Source organism: Dromiciops gliroides, chromosome 3 (assembly GCF_019393635.1).
Source record: "Dromiciops gliroides isolate mDroGli1 chromosome 3, mDroGli1.pri, whole genome shotgun sequence".
Taxonomy (NCBI): Eukaryota; Metazoa; Chordata; class Mammalia; order Microbiotheria; family Microbiotheriidae; genus Dromiciops; species Dromiciops gliroides.
In genome coordinates, this window is record NC_057863.1 from 98,936,053 (window position 1) to 98,944,590 (window position 8,538).

The 8,538-nt window shown below is 36.1% G+C and overlaps 1 pseudogene; it reads right to left on the minus strand.

Annotated features, from left to right (window-relative positions):
- Positions 1–404: 404 nt before the first annotated feature.
- On the minus strand, positions 405–8,053 carry LOC122747187 (annotated as a pseudogene).
- Positions 8,054–8,538: the final 485 nt, after the last annotated feature.

Genomic DNA, 8,538 nt, shown 5'->3' on the forward strand with positions numbered 1-8,538 from the left:
TCAGTGTCCACATATGTAAAATGAGCATGATAATCATATGTATACTGCCTTGCTCACAAGTTTGGTATGAGTCAAATGAAATAATTTATGTAAAGAACTTTGTTCATCTTAAAGTTGCCTATAAATGCTAGCCACTGTGCCAGTCATTGGGTATACAAATATAAAAGTGAGAAGATTCTTGGTTTCTTTCTTTTTTTTTAATTATGTCTCTTCTCCACTTTATTAAAGAAGGAACCAGAACCAACATTGTGGTGTCAAGGACAGGAGTTCTAACTAGGAGGCTGAAGAAGAGGTGAGAAGAGGGAGGAGGGCAGCAGCAACCCCAGCCTGGAGCTTGGGAGTGCAGTTACCCCTACACAGGGGTATTTGTGGAGAGGGGCCTTCAGGCTGGTCCTGGCTGTGCATTATCCTACTGCCTGCCAGGAAGCAGAGAAGGCAGTGGCAGCCAGCTCTGGCATGATCTACAAAGTGTAGCTTCCAGGTTCTAGATGCAGCATTGGACAGATAATGAGAAAGAAGTTCCTGGGCCAAGGGTCCAAGGAAAGAATGGAAGGGGACTGAATTGAAGGAGGTTGTTTGGGGGACTGCTGCTGTTTAAATGGATTCTGTTTCAGAGATAGCTGTTTGGTAGGAATTGGGGAATGGCCCCACCAGACCCAGTAGCCACAGGTGGAACAGCCCAGCTGAGAGAGAGTGGAGACCCAGGGCATAATGGCAGGACAGTTCTGGTCTCCCTGGGGGGAGCCTTGACAAGCTGCCCCACCCCCCCATGTTTGTCAGGCCATTCCCTAGCAGGCCCAATGAGATGGTTCCTTTGCCATGGTCTCTTCACAACAGTGCAGGCTCACAGCTGCCAGGAAGCCCATTCGTGCCCACAGCTGTTCCCTCCAATTCAGGAAGCTGTCTTCCTCCCTGTCAAGAACTAAAAAAAAAAAACAAACTAAAAAAGAACTAAAAAAACAACTAAAAAAATTCAATTCTAAGTTTAATGTTAGAAAATTATCTTCATCTAGAGTCAAAAACACTTATAAAAGTAGAGAAAACAAATTAAAAAGTGAGAAATTCCAGAGGTGAGGTTCATTGACCAAGAACGTGAAAGAGAGTAGAGTTGGACGGAAACAGGTGCATCAAATTTAATGTGGTCAGACAACACATTACGTGGGCCACTGAGCCAGAGAACCAAGGAAATACCAACTTCTCTTCATTATATTCAGTTCGGGGTAGTTACACTCTTCTTTGCTCTCAGTTTAAAGATGGCATAAAATTGGTCTCCCTTTTTCCTTTTCTTCTCTCCACCTAGGCATTCACTGTCCCTGTAGTCTACCAAATCCCTTCATTCTTGAATCTGGGAAAGACTACATTTCCATCATCCCCTTAAAAGTAAGTGGCTACTTAGAACAGTTCAAGTTCCTTTGCCTCTCTCTGCCTCAAGTTATGGATGCACTAGAAATAATTTTGTTTTGTCTTTTTTTTTTGGCAGGACAATGAGGGCTAAGTGACTTGCCCAGGGTCACACAGCTAGTAAGTGTTAAGTGTCTGAGGCTGGATTTGAACTCATGTCCTCCTGAATCCAAGGCCAGTGCATTATACACTGTGCCACCTAGTTGCCCTAGAAATAAATTTTAATAACTAACAGTAATGTGATACTTTAAGATTTTGAAGAGGCTGCCTAGGTTAATGGTTAGGGAACTAGCCTGAGAGCTATGGATTTAAATCCCACAGCTGTCATATATAGGTTGTCTTTTCCTGGGCAGGTCACAAAACCCTCAAGGGCTTTAGGTAGCACAGTAGATAGAACACAAAGCCTAGAATCAGAAAGATCTGTGTTCAGATATGTCCACAGACCCTTAACAGCTGTGTGACACTGGGCAAACCACTTACCCCCTGTTTGCTTCAGTTTCTTCATGTGTAAATGGGAAGCATAACAGTACCTAACTCCCATAGGTGTTGTGAGAATCAAAAGAAATGTTATTTGTAAAGAGCTTAGCACAGTGTTTGGTACATTGCATGGATTTGAGAAATGCTTGTTTTCTTCTTTTTATGCAATTATCTAAGACTATAAATTGCTTTTAAAAAGGGGGTTACCCAGATTAGTAGAAGGAGTTTCCTCTCCCCATAGAATTATAGATCTAATCTCTATCACTTTATATCTGAAAAGCAATCTTCTCACAAAACATTGTGAGATAAGTACAAATATTATCACTTTTTTAATAAGGAAACTGAGTCTGAAATCTTAAATGACTTGACAATGCTTACACAGCTTTCTAAGTTGGGATTTGAACCTAGGGCTCCTTACTCCAAGTCCATATATCTTCTTAAGGTGGCCTGGCTACAAAAAGACTTAGAAACTGTCACTGAAACTAAAAAAGATTCAAAATATTTTTTCAAGTATAAGTTGCTAAAGAATAATGAATGATGGTCCAATACAAATGCAAATTATTCTACATTATTCATTCAGAAGGCATCTTTACTGTTTGAGGTCTATGGAATGAGGCATCCTCACAAGAGAAACACAAAGGAAAAAGAAAACACCTCCAAATTTTGTCTCATACAGCTAGACCCTCCAGAGCAGGGATGAGGGGGAGAGAGGTAAGTTTTACTCCCTCAGCTCTATCTACTCAGTTGATAAAAAGCAGAGTTTGATCTCTGAGACTGTCAATATAGTTACCTTTCTGAACAACCTGCTTAAAGTAAACAATGAGAAAGTAGCAAACCACTTATTAAAATTCTACCCCAAATGGCTGTGCTCCCAGTTTCAAACACCAATGGGAAAGATAATACCTACTGATTGTTCAGATTATGCTTAAAGATCTTTTAATTTTTAAAGAGCACATTTATAAATACCTAATATATTTAGGAAAATAACAAATATTCTCATTCAAATTTGAATCATTATCAAATTATTTAGAGTGAAATTTAAAAAATAAAAACTGCTTTCAGTGACATTTCTATTGATGTAGATTCTAAATTCTAGACTTCATCCAGCCACTAGAGTTCTGAGGATTACTGTAATATATTTGAGTATAGTTTGAAATCACCGTCTGTCAATCATATAGAAAGCATCACTGTATACATAACTGAATGTCTTATATTAAGAAAAAATCAAAACTAGATATGCTAATCTTTTCTTTTCAAAATGATTTTTTTTGCCTTCCCACCTCAGGACCCCTACTACACTTGTCCTGAGTTTTTTGCTTGTTTTTGTTGTTCTTTGTTTGTCTTGTTTGTTTGTTTTAATCAGAGATGCTAACATACATGGTTTTCCATTCAAATAAGACACCATTCCTAAGAGAGAAAATTTGAAAACTCCCCTGAGACAGGAACTTTATTTAGCAGCCTTCTTTCATCATCCCTTTGCCATTGACTATATTTTAATAGATGTTTGTTTTTTTTGTTGTTGTTTTTGTGTGTGTGTGTGTGTGTGTGTGTGTGAGGCAATTGGGGTTAAGTGTTCAAATGTGACCTCAGACACTTGACACTTACTAGCTGTGTGACCCTGGGCAAGTCACTTAACCCTCATTGCCCTGCAAAAAAAAATACTATATGAGATGGGATGAATAAATAATCATGAAGATGTGTGATTCATTCACAAGATGGAATGGTGCAATATTTATGGAGCATGGTGGGCTAAAATAGGTAATAGAAAGGATAAATGACTTTCATTGATAATGGAGAGAAGGGCAGGCCTTCATTGCTCAAGGGATTTTCTTCCTTCAATTGTACCCTGTAACACTGAAATCATAGGTATACTCCTTAATCACCATCCTTTAAAAAAAATTGTTGTACTGTTCTAGTGCACTGGTAGCAATGGAATTTAAAAAAATTATCATAAATATAATAAAAATTTTCTAATAAATAAAAGAAGACTCATGGTTTTAATTGCTAAAATAAATTCTAATTGACCCATTCATTGTAGCACTTTCTTCCATATATGCAGTTCTGTAGAGTTATTGAACTTTATTGCTGAAAGGTATACTGGCATTTATCTCATCTAATCTCTTGTTTTACATATAATGTGAACATAAGCTTTTCCTGCTGTGTCAAGGTTGATAGCAATTACAGTTCAATGAAAAATGAAAACCATTACCTAGACGTTAAAATATAATTGAACAGGATTGAGCAGGACATAGAAATTCAAGGTAAGAGAAAATGGGGGGTATGATTAAGAAGAGGTCAAGTGAGTTAGCCAATGAATATCTGAGACCTGATTTGAGATATGAAGGTGTACGTGTCAATAGTTATTAATGAATGAGGGAATGGGTAATTGTCTATTAGAGAAACAGTATAGTATGCAGAAAACCTTGTAGATAGGAGTGAGCAGAATGAGAAAGGGGATTACTAAGACATAAAATGTATGGCTAAAGTATAGAGGGGGGAAATGGAATACTATGAAATAAGATTGTACAGCTTGACAGAAATATATTATTGAGGTCTTTGGATATTATTATCATTGAATTCAACAAACATTTCTCATGTACCTACTCTGTTTGGGGTGGGACAAAGGGAGGAGATAGTATTCCTGTTTCTGGGCAAAACAAAAACAAGGTAATAAGTATTTGTTAAATATTAGTATGTAACCAGTACCATGTTAAGCACTTTGAATAAAAGTACAAGCAAAATAATATTCCTTCCACTGCCTGAGACCAATTCATATATTTCTTGGAAGTTTTGGATGTTGGAACTTTGAATTTGTTATTTTCTTCTTCTGAGGGTGTATTCTGGTCTACCTTTCCCCCAAAGAAGTTTTTAATAGTCTGCTGCATTCTCTGCCTGCTCAGCTTGGCTGCCTATTTCTTGGTTTTTAAGTCCTTCTTAATATGTAGCAATGCAATGGTCCAAAACAATTTTAAAGAACTTCATGATAGAAAATGTTCAAAACATGCAGAAAAAAAGAACTGTGGTTTAGGAATGCAGATTGAACCATACCAGTTCTACTTTTGGGCTGCTTTTAAAAATTATTATTATTACTTATTTTTTTCTGAGGTATTTCCCTTGTGCTCTGACTCTTCTGTCACAAAATGACTAATACAGAAATATGTTAATGTGATAGCACATATATAACAAATATTAGATTGCTGTCTGTTCTGGGGAGGAGGGAGGGAAGGAAGGGAGAGTGGGAGAAAAGTTTGGAACTGAAAATCCTATGAAAAAAAATGATGAAGATTATCCTTACACATAACTGGAATATAATAAAATGCTGAACAAAAAATATTCCTTGTTCTCAATAGCTTACATCCTAATTGAAGAATACTACAAAAAAGAGTGCTGTAGAAGGGCATGGGAATCTTATGTGGCTTTGGTGATGAAGTCAAGAAAATAAAAACTCCAGCCAAAAGAAAAATGAAGGTTGGCAACTTTGGGCCCCTCATGAAAATTAAAGCCCTGGGAGTAATTTGCCATTGGGAGAAGGAGAGACCTGAGGTCACAGTTTTTTCCAGGGTGAGACAATCACAAAATCTGATGGGTGTTTTAGGGTGAGGAGGTCTCTGTTCCTGAAGGAGATAGTATCCAAGGCATAGTTTAATTCTAGAGTATTAGTAAGTTTTGAAAAAAAAATATTGTCCTATCTTTCCCTGAATTCAAAAACTGAGATTTCATTTTATTAAGTTAGCCTTAGAGATTCAATGAAAAAAATTTGAAGAAAGGGAAAAGTCAAATGTCAAATCTATGAAATTGGATGGTTATTTTTGCAATAAAAATAATTATAAATCACAATATTAAATATGTATATGTATTTACAAATGTATTTTCAAATTATAAAACACTTAACATGTATTATCATTTGATCCTTACAACAACCCTGTGAGGTAGTTATTGCTATTAGACTTAGTTTACAGATGACAAAACTGAGGCAGAGAAATAAAGTAGCTTTCTCTGGGTTATACAGCTAGTTAGAAGCAAGATTTGAACTCAATTTATCTTAACTCTAAGTCAAGCAATGTAGAAGCTACACTATTCCTGTTTGAGGAATGGATTGAAGGGGTTAGAAACTAGAAACAAGGAGAAAAAGGAAATGATTTAGAAGACCAGGTGAGTGCTTGAGCCAGATTGATGGCAGTATGAATAATAACAAATGTACTAAAATGAAAGATAAGATTGTAGAAACTGTCAGAATTTGGTTGTGGGTAGAGAAGGGTTGTAAGGGAGGAAAACACATCAATTCTCTTTTCTAGATTTTCAAACTGGGAAAATAGTAGTCAAGGCCATCTAGATGCCTTTGATTACTTCAAGTCACTAGGCCATTATGAAATATTCCCTTGCATAGGAAAAAAAGCTAGCAGATATGATTGCTACTTAGTGTCTTTCAAATATTGTGGTGAACAAAATTAATTATTCGAGTCTAGAGAAGAGAAAATTTCCCCCAGAAAATAATAGAGTCTATTAAATAGGCCAGTGAGACTGAATTTGATACTTGGCAACCTTGTTTTAACATACCTGACAAACTGATATCTCCAAACCAAAGATCTCACCAGGAAACTCCTTGCAATGGCTCCCTATTACCTATGGGATACAAAGTAAACTTTGTCATTTAAGTCTTTTGTACTGTTGGAGGAGATATCAGAGCTCATCTAATCCAACCTCTATCTAAAGTCAGAATCCTCTTTGTAATACTCCAAATAAATTATCATCTAGTCTCTGCATATTTGGGACTCACTACTTTCAAAGGCAACTGATTCTGTTGTGTTTTTTAATGGGTTTTATCATTAGATATTGTGTGTGTGACTGTGAAAACTGAATGAAAATCCGATCCCCTATAATTTCCATTCACTCTTCCTAATTCTGCCTTCCAGTCTTCCCACTTCCGTGGTTCAATGCTGAAAATATCTGAAGATAATTATTATGCCATCTAATGAGTCCTTTCTTGTCTAGGATCATTTGGACATGTTTCCTTAGATAGTCACTATCCACCAATTCAAATTATCTTACAAAATATTTCTACTTCCTTTGACTATGTCATGGTTTTGAATCTCTCAGCATTCTGGTTGCCCTCCAAAATCTTAGTGTCAGAATTCAAAGCCTGGGGGTTTTCTATATGTTTTTTTTCTACTCATAAATAAAAATATCATTTCCTGTTGCCAAGATAATTCTTATGAAAACTCTTTGTTCTTAAGAAATCTATTTTTTTCTACTTACCTTATCATTTAGGCAAAATTCTCAAGAATATTGACCTGATAACTCTACTGTGAAAACAATTCATTTTGGTAAATATATCTATTTAAAAAGTATAAAAAATTAGTAAAGAAAAATGGAGTCTATAAAAAATAACCCCACCATTATCTTGCAGGTGTTTTATTAAAGGCTAAAAGAGTGTGATATTTCAGAAGGCACTGTCACTTTAAATTCACATTTGTGAAGTACATTCTAAATGCACTTCAAAATGACTCCATCTGTAATTACTAATTATTACTCTAATTTATCTATAATTACTATAATCATACTTATTCCTAATTAGGATGCCACAGGTCCAATTAGGGTCCAAATCAAGGGCTGATATTGGATGGCTCCCAATTTTGGAATTGAGACCAAAAAGAAGTGGGCTGAGGAGTAGGCATGCTGCAATGACTTTTTAGGACCTATGCTAAGGATAAAATAATGAAGGGGGGGTAAAGATGAGAACACAATATAAGCTCACCATTAACTTTTTTATTTCATGCTATTAATCTTTATCTGTAAATAATAAACAACCCCCTTGTGTACTATTAGTAAAACAAATATTAAACCCAAAACATTTTTTGCTGATTTTGACTTCTTGACATTTAAAGTTTCTAGTAATAAATGTATGGCTTCTTCCCCTCCCCTCTTGTAATGCTATTAGTGCTATTTTTTTTTTGCAAAACTGTTTCTTTCATAATGTTGGAGTGTCAGATCACTGAGCACTTCTATCTCAATAATACTCTGTCTTCCTGAAATCCATTCCCAGCCTTCAAGCCCTGATTTCTATTATGCATGAGGTCATCAGGAACAAACCTGCTTTCCAATCTCCTAAACAAAACAAAGCTTTCTCACGTTCCCACTTTGTCAGTCTATAGAGCTCTTCAACAATGGGATTCATTTTGAAGGATGAAGGTGAAGTTCATGCTTATTATCCTGCTCTCTGTTTCCTTCAAACTGGCCCCAATGGCCTTGTTTCTAAGAATGCACCAAACAGGGTGCCATCCATCTATTCGAACAGCTCAGGGTTTGATAATAGGGGACAGAACCCTTTTCATGAAATGGATTCTCTTCTATTTTAAAATATTGGTAATACAGCTAGCAAATAAAGGGGATAAACTAGAGGCATACTCAGATTGTCCACTAAACAGTAAGCACTGGAAAGCATTGAGTTGCATACCTACAAATTTTCAAAAAAGAAAAAAAAATCTTAAGTAGGAGAATTCAGCCTTTGCACATTGAATCAAACTAGATTACACTTAATCACAATAAGTGGCAATCACATCCTTGCTTCTTAACAGGAATTTACTTGGATCACATCAAAGTAACCACCCAAAATGAAGATTGATCTGGAGAACTGTCATCACTGGGCTTTTTCTTTATCAT